Source organism: Ovis aries, chromosome 4 (assembly GCF_016772045.2).
Source record: "Ovis aries strain OAR_USU_Benz2616 breed Rambouillet chromosome 4, ARS-UI_Ramb_v3.0, whole genome shotgun sequence".
Lineage (NCBI taxonomy): Eukaryota > Metazoa > Chordata > Mammalia > Artiodactyla > Bovidae > Ovis > Ovis aries.
In genome coordinates this window covers 96,138,242-96,154,262 of record NC_056057.1, presented here as the reverse complement: position 1 = coordinate 96,154,262, position 16,021 = coordinate 96,138,242, and the positions used below count along the sequence as shown (strand labels likewise).

The 16,021-nt window shown below is 35.9% G+C and overlaps 1 pseudogene; it reads right to left on the bottom strand.

Annotated features, from left to right (window-relative positions):
• Positions 1 to 5,096: 5,096 nt before the first annotated feature.
• Positions 5,097 to 5,947, bottom strand: LOC101118607 (small ribosomal subunit protein eS1-like; annotated as a pseudogene).
• Positions 5,948 to 16,021: the final 10,074 nt, after the last annotated feature.

The following is a 16,021-nucleotide window of genomic DNA, read 5'->3' as shown; positions in this document are numbered from 1 at the left end:
TCCACACACTACATTCCACTGTTAACAGCCATTCTGTGTTGCTGTATTTTAGGTGTGTCTAGGTAAACAGCATATGACTGGATTTTTAAAATCCAATCTGAAAATGTCCATCTCACAGGTAACCTTAATCCACTTTGTTTATTGTGATTATTGGTTTATTTGGACTTATTTCTACTAACCCATTTTTTTACCTTTTATTTTGGAGTATAGTTGATGAACAATATTGTGAAAGTTTCACGTGTATAGCAAAGTTATTTAGCTACATATATACATGTATCTCTTCTTCTGCAAATTCTGTCAACATTTTTTGTGCTCTTCCAATTTACTATATTTGTCTTTGTTTTTATTCTTTTTCTTTTCCTGATTTATATTTCATTGGTTTTTCTTTATTCCCTTCCATCCATTTGAAGATTATAAATTTGTTTTCAGACATCTCCTACTTAAGTGAATAATTCTTTCCTGAAAATCGGATGTTCTGTATAAAAATCTTAAGCAGGAGTGTATCTCTTATCATTTTAAGTGGAAATATTATAATGGATTATATGTCAATAAAAATCTCTTAAAACATAACTAAAACAACTATCTATCATTAACAAATCATCAGTTTAAGAAGAAAAATACTTTAAAATTGCCTTCTGATTAGAAGCAATTAATATAATTGTAAAGCAGTTGATTTGATGTAAAACTTGGTCTCTCAGTACCAGCAATTTCTGAAACGCATGCTCCTTTGTCAATATGTGTGTTTTATAAGATCACTACATATGATTTTGACATTCTGTTAATTGTATTTGGAATGTAAATCAAATCATCAGTTGCACAATTTTTTTTAAAGCAATGGACTTCCCTGATGGCTCAGAGGTTAAAGTGCCTGCCTGCAATGTGGGAGACCTGGGTTTGATCTCTGGGTCGGGAAGATCCCCTGGAGAAGGGAATGGCAACCCACTCCAGTATTCTTGCCTGGAGAATCCCATGAATGGAAGAGCCCGGTGGCCTACGGTCCATGGGGTCACAAAGAGTCGGACACGACTGAGCAAGTTAACTTTCACTTTCACTTTCAGACATGAAAGTGGCCATGCTGTGCTCCAGTAATATTTTTGGTAAACAGTAGGCTGGATTAGGCCTAGAGGCTATAGTTCACTGACCTTTTAAATATCTAGCATCTCCTGTGGTTATCTGCTTTTTCATTACTGTTAAAATAGTTGTATCTACTGATCTTTTCAAAGAAATGGTTTTTGGTTTCATTGATTATTGTTTTCATTTTGTTGGTTGTTGCTTCCATTTAATTTATTTCCTTCTGTTCATTTAGAGCTTAGTTTGCTCTGCATCTTTTAGTTTTTTAGGGTTGAAATTTACATCATTGTTTTGGAATCTTTCTTCTTTTCTAATACAATCACCTAAAAATACAAGTATTCCTGTAAGAAGCGCCATACGTGCATCTCAGAAGTCTTAATGCATACATTTTAACTTATTTCAAAACATTTAAAAATGTTTCCTATATTTCCTTTATGACCAATGAATCCTTTAGAAGTGCAATGTTATTTCCTACTGTTTGGTGACTTTGTGTTTTTCTATTGATTTCTCAATTAATTTCAAAACGGTTAGGAGACATACTCATTTTTTTAATACTTTAAAAATTGAGACTTATTTTGTGACCCAGAATGTGATCTTGATCAATGTCCTGTGGGCATTTGAGATTTTTTTTTTGCTGTTTTGCATATTATTTCATGATTATTATATGGGTGTTGTTGCTTGCTTGTGTCCCTCACAAGTTCTGTGTCATCTGTATAATTATTTTTTTTTTAATTTTTATTTTTACTTTATTTTACTTTACAATACTGTATTGGTTTTGCCATACATTGACATGAATCCACCACGAGTGTACATGTGTTCCCAAACATGAACCCCCCTCCTACCTCCCTCCCCATAACATCCCTCTAGGTCATCCCCATGCACCAGCCCCAAGCATGCTGTATCCTGCGTTGGACATAGACTGGCGATTCGATTCTTACATGATAGTATACATGTTTCAATGCCATTCTCCCAAATCATCCCACCCTCTCCCTCTCCCTCTGAGTCCAAAAAGTCCGCTATACACATCTGTGTCTTTTTTGCTGTCTTGCATACAGGGTCATCATTGCCATCTTTCTAAATTCCATATATATGTGTTAGTATACTGTATTGGTGTTTTTCTTTCTGCCTTACTTCACTCTGTATAACAGGCTCCAGTTTCATCCACCTCATTAGAACTGATTCAAATGTATTCTTTTTAATGGCTGAGTAATACTCCAGTGTGTATATGTACCACAGCTTTCTCATCCATTCGTCTGCTGATGGACATTTAGGTTGCTTCCATGTCCTGGTTATTATAAACAGTGCTGCAATGAACATTGGGGTACACGTGTGTCTTTCAATTCTGGTTTTCTCAGTGTGGATGCCCAGCAGTGGGATTGCTGGGTCCTATGGCAGTTCTATTTCCAGTTTTTTAAGGAATCTCCACACTGTTCTCCATAGTGGCTGTACTAGTTTGCATTCCCACCAGCAGTGTAAGAGGGTTCCCTTTTCTCCACACCCTCTCCAGCATTTATTGCTTGTAGACTTTTGGATAGCAGCTATTCTGACTGGCATGAGATGGTACCTCATTGTGGTTTTGATTTGCATTTCTCTGATAATGAGTGATGTTGAGCATCTTTTCATGTGTTTGTTAGCCATCTGACTACAATATTCTTGCCTGGAGAATTCCATGGACAGAGGACCTGGGTGGGCTATAGCCCATGGTCAAACCCAACTGAGAACTAACACACACACTATGTTATCAGATATGTAGTTTCCACACATTTTCTCCCATTTCATAGGTTGTTTTTTCATTTTGTTGATGATTTCCTTTGCTCTGTAGAAGCTTTTTATTTTTTTTTTTAGTTTTTTATTTTTTAAATTTTACAATCTTTAATTCTTACATGCATTCCCAAACATGAACCCCCCTCCCACCTCCCTCCCCATAACATCTTTCTGGGTCATCCCCATGCACCAGCCCCAAGCATGCTGCATCCTGCGTCAGACATAGACTGGCGATTCAATTCACATGATAGTATACATGTTAGAATGTCATTCTCCCAAATCATCCCACCCTCTCCCTCTCCCTCTGAGTCCAAAAGTCCGTTATACACATCTGTGTCTCTTTCCCTGTCTTGCATACAGGGTCGTCATTGCCATCTTCCTAAATTCCATATATATGTGTTAGTATACTGTATTGGTGTTTTTCTTTCTGGCTTACTTCACTCTGTATAATCGGCTCCAGTTTCATCCATCTCATCAGAACTGATTCAAATGAATTCTTTTTAACGGCTGAGTAATACTCCATTGTGTATATGTACCACAGCTTTCTTATCCATTCATCTGCTGATGGACATCTAGGTTGTTTCCATGTCCTGGCTATTATAAACAGTGCTGCGATGAACATTGGGGTACATGTGTCTCTTTCAATTCTGGTTTCCTCGGTGTGTATGCCCAGAAGTGGGATTGCTGGGTCATAAGGTAGTTCTATTTGCAATTTTTAAGGAATCTCCACACTGTTTTCCATAGTGGCTGTACTAGTTTGCATTCCCACCAACAGTGTAGGAGGGTTCCCTTTTCTCCACACCCTCTCCAGCATGTATTGCTTGCAGATTTTTGGATCGCAGCCATTCTGACTGGTGTGAAGTGGTACCTCATTGTGGTTTTGATTTGCATTTCTCTAATAATGAGTGATGTTGAGCATCTTTTCATGTGTTTGTTAGCCATCCGTATGTCTTCTTTGGAGAAATGTCTATTTAGTTCTTTGGCCCATTTTTTGATTGGGTCGTTTATTTTTCTGGAGTTGAGCTGCAGAAGTTGCTTGTATATTTTTGAGATTAGTTGTTTGTCAGTTGCTTCATTTGCTATTATTTTCTCCCATTCAGATGGCTGTCTTTTCACCTTGCTTATATTTTCCTTTGTTGTGCAGAAGCTTTTAATTTTAATTAGATCCCATTGGTTTATTTTTGCTTTTATTTCCAGCATTCTGGGAGGTGGATCATAGAGGATCCTGCTGTGATTTATGTCTGAGAGTGTTTTGCCTATGTTCTCCTCTAGGAGTTTTATAGTTTCTGATCTTACATTTAGATCTTTAATCCATTTTGAGTTTATTTTTGTGTGCGGTGTTAGAAAGTGATCTAGTTTCATTCTTTTACAAGTGGTTGACCAGTTTTCCCAGCACCACTTGTTAAAGAGATTGTCTTTACTCCATTGTATATTCTTGCCTCCTTTGTCAAAGATAAGGTGTCCATATGTGTGTGGATTTATCTCTGGGCTTTCTATTTTGTTCCATTGATCTATATGTCTGTCTTTGTGCCAGTACCATACTGTCTTGATGACTGTGGCTTTGTAGTAGAGCCTGAAGTCAGGCAAGTTGATTCCTCCAGGTCCATTCTTCTTTCTCAAGATTGCTTTGGCTATTCGAGGTTTTTTGTATTTCCATACAAATCTTGAAATTATTTGTTCTAGTTCTGTGAAAAATGTGGCTGGTAGCTTGATAGGGATTGCATTGAATTTGTAAATTGCTTTGGGTAGTATACTCATTTTCACTATATTGATTCTTCCAATCCATGAACATGGTATATTTCTCCATCTATTAGTGTCCTCTTTGATTTCTTTCATCAGTGTTTTATAGTTTTCTATATATAGGTCTTTAGTTTCTTTAGGTAGTCATCTGTATAATTATAAAGATGCTGTAATTGAGTTATTTTGTTCTCCTTATACTTCAATTAGATTTTCTCTGCATGTTTAACTTTATTTTGCATATATTAGTAAGATCTTTATATCTTTGAAACTGACTAGTTTATGAGATATTCCTCCTTATCCTTGGTAATATTTCTCCTTTTGAAATCTACTTAATCTAATATGAAGTGATTGGTATGACTATGTTATATTTAAACTTTTCTATTTACCAATCTGTATCTTTATAAGATAAGTATGTGGGAGATAGCACATAATTGGTTCTTGCTTTTTAATCCAGTTTAACATCTGTTTTTCAGTTGGTATGATAGGTTAAATATTTAATTTATATAGTTGTCTTTATTAAATTTTTTTTTTTACCACAAATAAGATCTTTTATTGTCACCATTAAGAGTCTGCATTTTAAACTGATTCTTGGACTGGTGGCTCGTATCCATCAGCTCGTTCAACTTTAGCACCTGTCTCATCCCCAGTAGCTTTTCCAGAACTACTACCTTCACCATGTAGCTCCATGAGTTTTCCCAATTCAAATTTGGGCTTCTTCAGCATTTTTACTTTTCTAACGAAGACATCATGGAGCAGATAAATAGATTGGCAAGCCTTTTCTGTGTCTTTTCCGGTGCTATCTGGAATCAGTTTACTGACCACCTCTTTCAAGCCATGTGTCTGCACCTCTCGGGTCATGATCTCCATCATCTTCTTGTGGATCGGGTGCACCTGCTGGTGCTGGGCCTAAGAGGTCTTCCGAATCTGATTGTTGCGCTTTTTAGTAAAACCCACACAGAACAGACAAAGCAAGCAACCATCGGTAGTCTTGACATCAACGTGAGCTTCAATCATGGTCTGCCATTTTTTGACCATGGAGCACATTTTGTCACGGGTAAGATCCATACCATGAAAATTAGTGAGGCAGTTTTTGCCCTGAACATCCTCAGTAATTAGCCTGAATTTTCTAAATGCTACTTCATCATTCTGCAGATCAGCAAGACTCACTTCAAAAACACGACCTTTGAGGCCATCAGATGCAATTTTGGTTCCTTGAGTTCCCGTGACCAATGTTTTCCCATTATTCCTTATAGAGAACATAGCTGGTGCTTTCACATCATACCAGTCTTTTTAGAAAATGGGTCAACCACTTTCTTCTTGGCTCCCTTTTTGCCTCCTTTCGTAAGGCGCTTGTTCTTGCCAACCGCCATGGTGCTGCTCAGAGACCCGAAAGGCTATAGTTGTCTTTAAAACAATCTTGCTTGTTCTCTATTTGTTACCACTATTTTTTGTACATCTTTCTCTTTTCCACCTTCTTGTAGACTGTAATTTTAGTTTAGTTTTGTTTTATTTTGGCCATGTCATGCAGCTTGTGGGATCTTAGTTCCCTGACCAGGGATTGATCCTGGGCCCTGGACTGCCAGGGAATTCCCTAGATTAAGTAATTTTAGAATTTTTTTAAATATCTACTAGAATAGCAGCAAAATGGACTGGTTTTGTGGAAGACAATTTTTCAATGGATTGAGGGGTTAGGGGAGGCATGGTTTCAGGAGATTCAAGCACATTACATTTACTGTGCACTTTACTTCTGTTATTATTACATAAGTTCCAGCTCAGATCATCAGGTATTAGATCCTGGAGGTTGGGGACCCTTGCTCTAGAAGCTTATTAGCGGCATTTCTTTGTTTTTATTGTTTGTTATATGTTTGCAATATATATCTTTTAGTGTACCTTTATATATTTTAGTGTATCTTTGATAGATATAGAAAAGCCTTTACAACTGTATACTTCCGTTCCCCCAATACATTATATTCTTGTCATATTTTGTACCTACATAAGCTATAAGACTTTATATATAATGACTGTTTGCTCTAACAGTTACTTCACTTATTTATTTATTTATAATTTTTAGTTTATATTGGAGTATGGTTGACTTACAATGTTATGTTAGATTCAGGATACATCCAAGTGACTCAGTTATACATTTATCCATTCTTTTTCAGACTCTTTTCTCATGTAGGTAATTACAGAATGTCGAGTACTGTGCTATACAGTAGGTACTTGTTCATTATCTATTTTGTATATGTAGTATGTATATGTTAATCAAAGACCCCTGATTTATTCCTCCCCCCATCTTTCCCCTATGGTAATCATAAGTTTGTTTTCTATGTCTGTGAGTCCATTTCTATTTTGTAAATAAGTTCATTTGTATCATTTTTTTAGATTCCACATTTAAGTGATATCATGATATTCATCTTTCCTTGTCTGACTTACTTCACTTAGTAAGATAATCTCTAGTTCCATCCATCTTGCTACAAATGGCATTATTTTATTCTTTTTATGGCTGAGCAGTATTCCATTGTGTGTATGTGTGTGTGTCTGTGTGTGTGTCTGTGTGTGTATGCTACACCTTCTTTATCCATTCATCTATCAGTGGACATTTAGGTTGCTTTCATGTCTTGGCTATTATAAATGGTGCTGCTGTAAACATTGGAGGTGCATGTATCTTTTCAAATTATGGTTTTCTCCAGATAAATGCCCAGGAATGGGATTGCTAAATCATATGGCAACTATACTTTTCATGTTTTAAGAAACCTCCATACTATTCTCCCTAGTGGCTGCACCAATTTGCATTCCCACCAACAGTATAAGAGAGTTCCCTTTTCTCCATACCATCTCTAGTATTTTTTGTTTGTAGACTTTTTGATGGTGGCCATTCTAACTGGTGTGAGGTGATACCTAATTGTAGTTTTTATTTTCTTTTCTCTAATAGCAATATTGAGCATATTTTCATATGCTTTTTGGCTATCTGTATGTCTTCTTTGAAAAAACTATACAACTTTAAAACATATATTTTTAAAGTTAACTAAGGAGGTGGAAGACCTACTCTAAAAACTATAAAACATTGATGAAGGAAACTGAACATAATACAAAGAAATGGGAAGGTATCCATGCTCTTGGAGAATTAATATTGTACAAATGGCCATACTACCCAAAGCAATCTACAATTTAATACAATCCTTATAAAAATATTTATGATATTTTCCACAGAACTAGAACAAATAAACTTAAAATTCATTTGGAACCACAAAAGACCCAAAATACCAAAGTAATATTGAGAAAAAAGAACAAAGCTAGAGGTATCACCCTCCTAGGCTTCAGACTAAACTATAGGGCTACAGTAATCAAAAACAGCATGGAACTGGCACAAAAACAAACACATAGCTCAATGGAATAGAATAGAGAGCCCAGAAATAAACCCACACACTTATGGTTGACTAATCGACAACGAGGAGGCAAGAATATACAATGGAGATGGGACAGTATCTTCAATAAGTGATGCTGGGGAAACTGGACAGCTACACATAAAATAATGAGATTAGAGCATTTCCTAACACCAAACACAAAAAAGAAACTCAAAATGGATTAAAGACCTAGGTGTAAGACCAGAAACCATAAAACTCTTAGAAGAGAACATAGGCAGAACATTCTTTGACATAAATTGTAGCATATTTTTGGGTAAATCTCCTAAAGCAATAGAAACAAAAACAAAAGTAAAGAAATGGGACTTAATTATCAATAAAAACTTTTGCATATTAAAGGAAACCAGTGACAAAATGAAAAGGCAGCTTATGAAATGGGAGAAAATATTTTCAAATGCCATGACTGATGAGGGGTTAATATCCAACATATATAAACAGCTGATATAATTCAGCATCAACAAACAGCCCAATCAAAAAACAGGCAGAATATCTGAATAGATATTTTTCCAAAGAAGGCATAGCAATGGCAAACAGACACATGAAAAGATGCTCAACATCACAGAGAAATAACAAATAAAAACAACAATGAGATATCACCTCACATCTGTTGGAATGGCTATCTTCAAAAAGTCTACAGATAAGAAATGTTGGAGAGGATGTGGAGAAAAGGGAACTCTCGTATAACTGTTGGTGGGAATGTAAATTGGTACAGCCACTATGGAGGGTCATCAAAAAACTAAAATCAGATTTGCCATATGATCCAGCAATTCCACTCCTGGGTATATATCAAAAAAAAAAAGGGGGGGGGAACACTAATTCAAAAAGATACATGCATCCTAGTGTTCATAGCAGCACTATTTACAATAGTTAAGATACAGAAATAACCTGATAAATAGATAAAGAAGATGTGGTTTATACATACAATGAACTAATACTCAACTATGAAAAGGAAGGAAATTCTTTGCAACAGTGTAGATGGACTCAGAGATTATTACACTTAGTAAAACAGAGAAAGAAAGGTAAATTTTATGATATTACTTATAAGTGGAATCTGAAATATAATACAAATGAATGTATATGCAAAATAGATTCAGAAATATAGAAAACAAATTAGTGGTTATCAAAGGGGAGGGGGAGGGGAGGGGGACAAATTAGGGGTAGGGCATTAAGAAATACAAACTACTACATATAAAATTGACAAACTATAAGGATATATTGTATAGCACAGGAAATTATATTCTTTATCTTGTAAGAACTTTTTTGTTTTTGGCAATGCCATGCACAGGATTTTAGTTCCTTTGCAGGATCATAGTTCCCTCACTAGGGCTTTAACATGGGCCCTGGCAGTGAAAGCACTGAGTCCTAACCACTGGACTGCCAGGAAGGTCTCAGCTTTTAATGGAATATAATCTGTAAAAATACTGAATCATTAGCCTGCATAGATGAAACTAATATAATATTGTAAATAAACTATAATTCAATTAAAAAATAAGAGATGATTATTAATAAATTATAGCACCTTAAAAATAATAAAACACATTTTTTAAGTTGTGTTGAGTTTTATGAAATGAATGTAAGTTTTTCTTAGGATGGAAAATATTTTTTTCCTCTTTTGTATTTTTAAATTATGGAAGTATTATAACACATTTACAGGAGACTTGGAAAATACAGAACAAAGTTACATACAGTTTCACTATATATTGCAATATTTTTAAGTAACTAAATTAAGAGTTTTTTTAGTTGGAGTTTCAATACCAAACTCTCAAAATTAATAGAATAAATATCTGGAAAAGTAGAGGATATAGTAGATATGAAAAGCACCTTTAACCAATTCAACATAATTAAGATTTATAGACTTTGCCATTTCCTTCTCCAGGAGATCTTCCCGACTCAGGGATTGAACCCGGGTCTCCCGCATTGTAGACAGATGCTTTACCATCTGAGCCACCAAGGAAGTCCTTTCATACATCAGTAGGATACAAATTCTATTCAAATTCTCATAGACTCTAAACTAGGAGACACTGGAACATATCCAGGGATATAAAACAAGGTGCAAAAATTTTATGGTCTAAAGGTAATTACAATTGTGAGCCATAATGGAAACATGATTAACCTAACAATATAAAATAATTACATACAATTTGAGGGGTTAAATAGAGTGATGTGGTGAGTGGAAATGCATACATGCACATGTTTTCATCCGCCCAGCCAGCCTATGTCTTTGGGTTGGTGTATTTAATCCATTTACATTTAAGATATTAACTGATATATATGATCCTACCAATTTCTTAAATGTTTTGGCTTTATTTTCTGTAGGTCTTTTCCTTCTCTTGTGTTTCCTGCCTAGAGAAGTTCCTTTAGCATTTGTTGCAAAGCCAATTTGGTGATGCTAAATTCTCTTAACTTTTACTTGTCTGGAAAGATTTTGATTTCTCTGTCAAATCTGAATGAGAGTCTTGCTTGAAAGAGTATTCTTAGTTGTAGGTTCTTCCCTTTCATCACTTACAAATTTAAGAAATACATCATCTTCCTGAACAGATGAAGTTAAAAAGGAAGACTGTTTACCTTTGAATTCTTCCCTACCACTTTTCCTACTAGCAACCAATATTTTTGTTATATCTTGTTTTCTTGGTAACTATTCATTTTGATAGAATTTAAAACTTAAAAAAAATTAAACTTAGAAAAAAACTTTTAAAAATTAGAAGAAAAATTTAAAGCTTAGAATTAAAAAAAAGAAGAATTTAAAACTTAGAGAAAAGAAAGTTGTTAGAATGGTATGTACCCTTAACCCAAACAATTGCTTTATTACAGGTTTTCAGAAATTTGAGCACAAGGTGCCCCAGTGCCATTTTCTTTTTGTTTATTCTTCTTTAGGTTTGCCAAGCTTCTTCAACCCACTGATTGAAATTTTTCTTCAAATTTGAAACTTTTGGCTATCATGTCTTAAAATATTTGTCCTCCCCTACTTCCCAGGCCCTCCAATTACACATAAGTTAGACCACTTGATACTGTGGTAGATCCCCCAAGGGTTATCTATTGGCCAACTCTAGCATCCCGTTTTTCTCTCTTTTTTTTTTTTTTAATTTTTATTTTTACTTTATTTTACTTTACAATACTGTATTGGTTTTGCCATACATTGACATGAATCCACCACGGGTGTACATGGGTTCCCAAACATGAACCCCCCTCCCACCTCCCTCCCCATAACATCTCTCTGGGTCATCACCGTGCACCAGCCACAAGCATGCTGTATCCTGCATCAGACATAAAATGGCGATTCGATTCTTACATGATAGTATACATGTTTCAATGCCATTCTCCCAAATCATCCCGCCCTCTCCCTCTCCCTCTGAGTCTGAAAGTCCATTATACACATCTGTGTCTTTTCCTGTCTTGCATACAGGGTCGTCATTGTCATCTTTCTAAATTCCGTATATATGTGTTAGTATACTGTATTGGTGTTTTTCTTTCTGGCTTACTTCACTCTGTATAATCAGCTCCAGTTTCATCCCTCTCATCAGAACTGATTCAAATGTATTCTTTTTAACGGCTGAGTAATACTCCATTGTGTATATGTACCACAGCTTTCTTATCCATTCATCTGCTGATGGACATCTAGGTTGTTTCCATGTCCTGGCTATTATAAACAGTGCTGCGGTGAACATTGGGGTACATGTGTCTCTTCCAATTCTGGTTTCCTCGGTGTGTATGCCCAGCAGTGGGATTGCTGGGTCATAAGGCAGTTCTATTTGCAATTTTTTAAGGAATCTCCACACTGTTCTCCATAGTGGCTGCACTAGTTTGCATTCCCACCAACAGTGTAGGAGGGTTCCCTTTTCTCCACAGCCTCACCAGCATTTATTGCTTGCAGATTTTTGGATTGCAGCCATTCTGACTGGTGTGAAGTGGTACCTCATTGTGGTTTTGATTTGCATTTCTCTAATAATGAGTGATGTTGAGCATCTTTTCATGTGTTTGTTAGCCATCCGTATGTCTTCTTTGGAGAAATGTCTATTTAGTTCTTTGGCCCACTTTTTGATTGGGTCGTTTATTTTTCTGGAATTGAGCTGCAGAAGTTGCTTGTATATTTTTGAAATTAGTTGTTTGTCAGTTGCTTCATTTGCTATTATTTTCTCCCATTCAGAAGGCTGTCTTTTCACCTTGCTTATATTTTCCTTTGTTGTGCAGAAGCTTTTAATTTTAATTAGATCCCATTGGTTTATTTTTGCTTTTTATTTCCAGAATTCTGGGAGGTGGATCATAGAGGATCCTGCTGTGATTTATGTCTGAGAGTGTTTTGCCTATGTTCTCCTCTAGGAGTTTTATAGTTTCTGGTCTTACATTTAGATCTTTAATCCATTTTGAGTTTATTTTTGTGTGCGGTGTTAGAAAGTGATCTAGTTTCATTCTTTTACAAGTGGTTGACCAGTTTTCCCAGCACCACTTGTTAAAGAGATTGTCTTTACTCCATTGTATATTCTTGCCGCCTTTGTCAAAGATAAGGTGTCCATATGTGTGTGGATTTATCTCTGGGCTTTCTATTTTGTTCCATTGATCTATATGTCTGTCTTTGTGCCAGTACCATACTGTCTTGATGACTGTGGCTTTGTAGTAGAGCCTGAAGTCAGGCAAGTTGATTCCTCCAGGTCCATTCTTCTTTCTCAAGATTGCTTTAGCAATTTGAGTTTTTTTGTATTTCCATACAAATCTTGAAATTATTTGTTCTAGTTCTGTGAAAAATATCGCTGGTAGCTTGATAGGGATTGCATTGAATTTGTAAATTGCTTTGGGTAGTATACTCATTTTCACTATATTGATTCTTCCGATCCATGAACATGGTATATTTCTCCATCTATTAGTGTCCTCTTTGATTTCTTTCATCAGTGTTTTATAGTTTTCTATATATAGGTCTTTAGTTTCTTTAGGTAGATATATTCCTAAGTATTTTATTCTTTTTGTTGCAATGGTGAATGGAATTGTTTCCTTAATTTCTTTTTCTACTTTCTCATTATTAGTGTATAGGAATGCAAGGGATTTCTGAGTGTTGATTTTATATCCTGCAACTTTACTATATTCATTGATTAGCTCTAGTAATTTTCTGGTGGAGTCTTTAGGGTTTTCTATCTAGAGGATCATGTCATCTGCAAACAGTGAAAGTTTTACTTCTTCTTTTTCAATTTGGATTCGTTTTATTTCTTTTTCTGCTCTGATTGCTGTGGCCAAAACTTCCAGAACTATGTTGAATAGTAGTGGTGAAAGTGGGCACCCTTGTCTTGTTCCTGACTTTAGGGAAATGCTTTCAATTTTTCACCATTGAGGATAATGTTTGCTGTGGGTTTGTCATATATAGCTTTTATTATGTTGAGGTATGTTCCTTCTATTCCTGCTTTCTGGAGAGTTTTTATCATAAATGGATATTGAATTTTGTCAAAGGCCTTCTCTGCATCTATTGAGATAATCATATGGCTTTTATTTTTCAATTTGTTAATGTGGTGAATTACATTGATTGATTTGCAGATATTGAAGAATCCTTGCATCCCTGGGATAAAGCCCACTTGGTCATGGTGTATGATCTTTTTAATGTGTTGTTGGATTCTGATTGCTAGAATTTTGTTGAGGATTTTTGCATCTATGTTCATCAGTGATATTGGCCTGTAGTTTTCTTTTTTTGTGACATCTTTGTCAGGTTTTGGTATTAGGGTGATGGTGGCCTCATAGAATGAGTTTGGAAGTTTACTTTCCTCTGCAATTTTCTGGAAGAGTTTGAGTAGGATAGGTGTTAGCTCTTCTTGAAATTTTTGGTAGAATTCAGCTGTGAAGCTGTCTGGACCTGGGCTTTTGTTTGCTGGAAGATTTCTGATTACAGTTTCAATTTCTGTGCTTGTGATGGGTCTGTTAAGATTTTCTATTTCTTCCTGGTTCAGTTTTGGAAAATTGTACTTTTCTAAGAATTTGTCCATTTCTTCCACGTTGTCCATTTTATTGGCATATAATTGCTGATAGTAGTCTCTTATAATCCTTTGTATTTCTGTGTTGTCTGTTGTGATTAGCATCCCGTTTAATAGCATCTCTTCCCTGAAGGCAAAGGCTTAGGTCATGTGACTTTGTTTATTTTTCTTATGTGTATTTCATATGCTCTCTATATGCTTCAGTTTGGATAGTTTCTCTCGTTAGTTATCAGATTTACTTAGATTTTCTTCTTTAGTGTCTAATTTGCTGGTAAGCCCTTTATGTGATTAGATTTCATATTTTTTCCTATGGAACCTGTTAGACTAATGACATTCAGTCATGAAAAGCTATATAAGCATATTTAATATACCAAATATTCATAAAGTAGTGTTAGTAAATGTTTTAATTGTGTGAATTGAAGTACTGGGCCAAATAGTTTTTGAATTGGATAATGTGTTTCTCTTCTATATGTGGATACTTTCCCCTATATTAATTGAAGTTTTGATTAGATTATGTTTTAATCTCATATTGTAGGTCTATGTGTGTATGTGTTGTGTTTTTTTTTTTTTATAAATAAATGGAGTTATGAAACTTCCTGGCTTCCGAGGTGGCATTAGTGGTAAAGAACCCACCTGCCAATGCAGGAGACCCAAGAGATGCAGGTTCGGTCCCTGGGTCAGGAAGGTCCCCTGAAGGAGGGCATGAAAACCCACTTCAATTTTCTTGCTTGGACAATCCTCATGGACAGAGGAGCCTGGCAGGCTACAGTCCATAGGGCTAAGAAAAGTCGGACATGACTGAAGCAACTTAGCATGCACACATGAAACTTCCCAAGAGAATTTCCAAAAGTGCTCATACACCAACATAGAATCTTCTAGATCCTCCAAGGGTTATCTATTGGCCAACTCTAGCATCCCATCAAACAGTGTCTTTCCCCTGAAGGCAAAGGCTTAGGTAAAAGTTAAAGTTGGTATGCGTTGAAGAGTTACCTTAGACTATGCAATAAGAAAGAAGGAAGACTATTCTTTGCTCTGACCTCCACCATATTGGTAACCACTCAAAGATTTCTGGACACATAAGGAGTAGAGAGGGCAGGTACTGGGGAAATAGATTGGATTCCTCGTATGTCCAATCACATGAAGTTCAAACATTGGTTTAGTCACTACTCAGAGGCTATACTCACATTCCAAATTATGAATTTGAATACCTGAAATGCATGTGATAGTGTAATAAATATTAATTTGATCAGCTTTCCGATAACTATTTAGCTATATTGGTTTTCTCAGATCCAAATCAATATCTTTTCCCCTTGGCTTATATTTAAACTGTCCCTAAAGCCCCAGATCCTCTGTATCTGCTTATAGATTCCTAATTATTCTTTCCCCAAAATTTTTATTCCCAGGAGTCATCAAAGTTCCCCAGTTGTTCTCACTAAGGACTTCCCATTTGTTACCATCAGAGGGCGACTTTCAATAATTTCCTGGATCCAGGCTCCCTCTTGGGGTATAATTCTAAATTGCTCCCTGATGTCATTCCTTTACTCTTCCATTAAATCTCTCTAGAACACGGTCATTTCCCCAAACCTATTATCATCAAAAACTACCCGCCCCCAGCCCTTTCCTAACCTACTCCCCAAGTGTAAACACAGTTACAGTTATAAAATCAGAGAGACATTATTGTTTTCTTTTGTATAAGACTAGTTTTGATATTTCAGATCTCATGTCTTCCCCTGAGTATCAATCTCTCTTCATTCATCCATTGATATACCACTAGTTTGCCTTCTATCATATCTAAAACTAACATTTTCAAGCCATAGTTCTCTCTTCATTTGAAGCATGCAGTGGGTTGGCCCTGCCTGCTGATCTCCCACTGTTTCTGGACTGACCTGTCTCCATAAGCAAAGCAGTTGCAGGCTCCCTATAGTGAACTCAGCCTATTCGATGATGTTGTTTCATTCTTCTTGTAAGAACAGGCCTCTTCTTCTTCATCTAGTCATGGCTATGTGAAAGTTGATCAGTCGTGTCTGACTCTTTGTGACCTCACGGACTGTAGCCCACCAGACTGCTCTGTCCTTG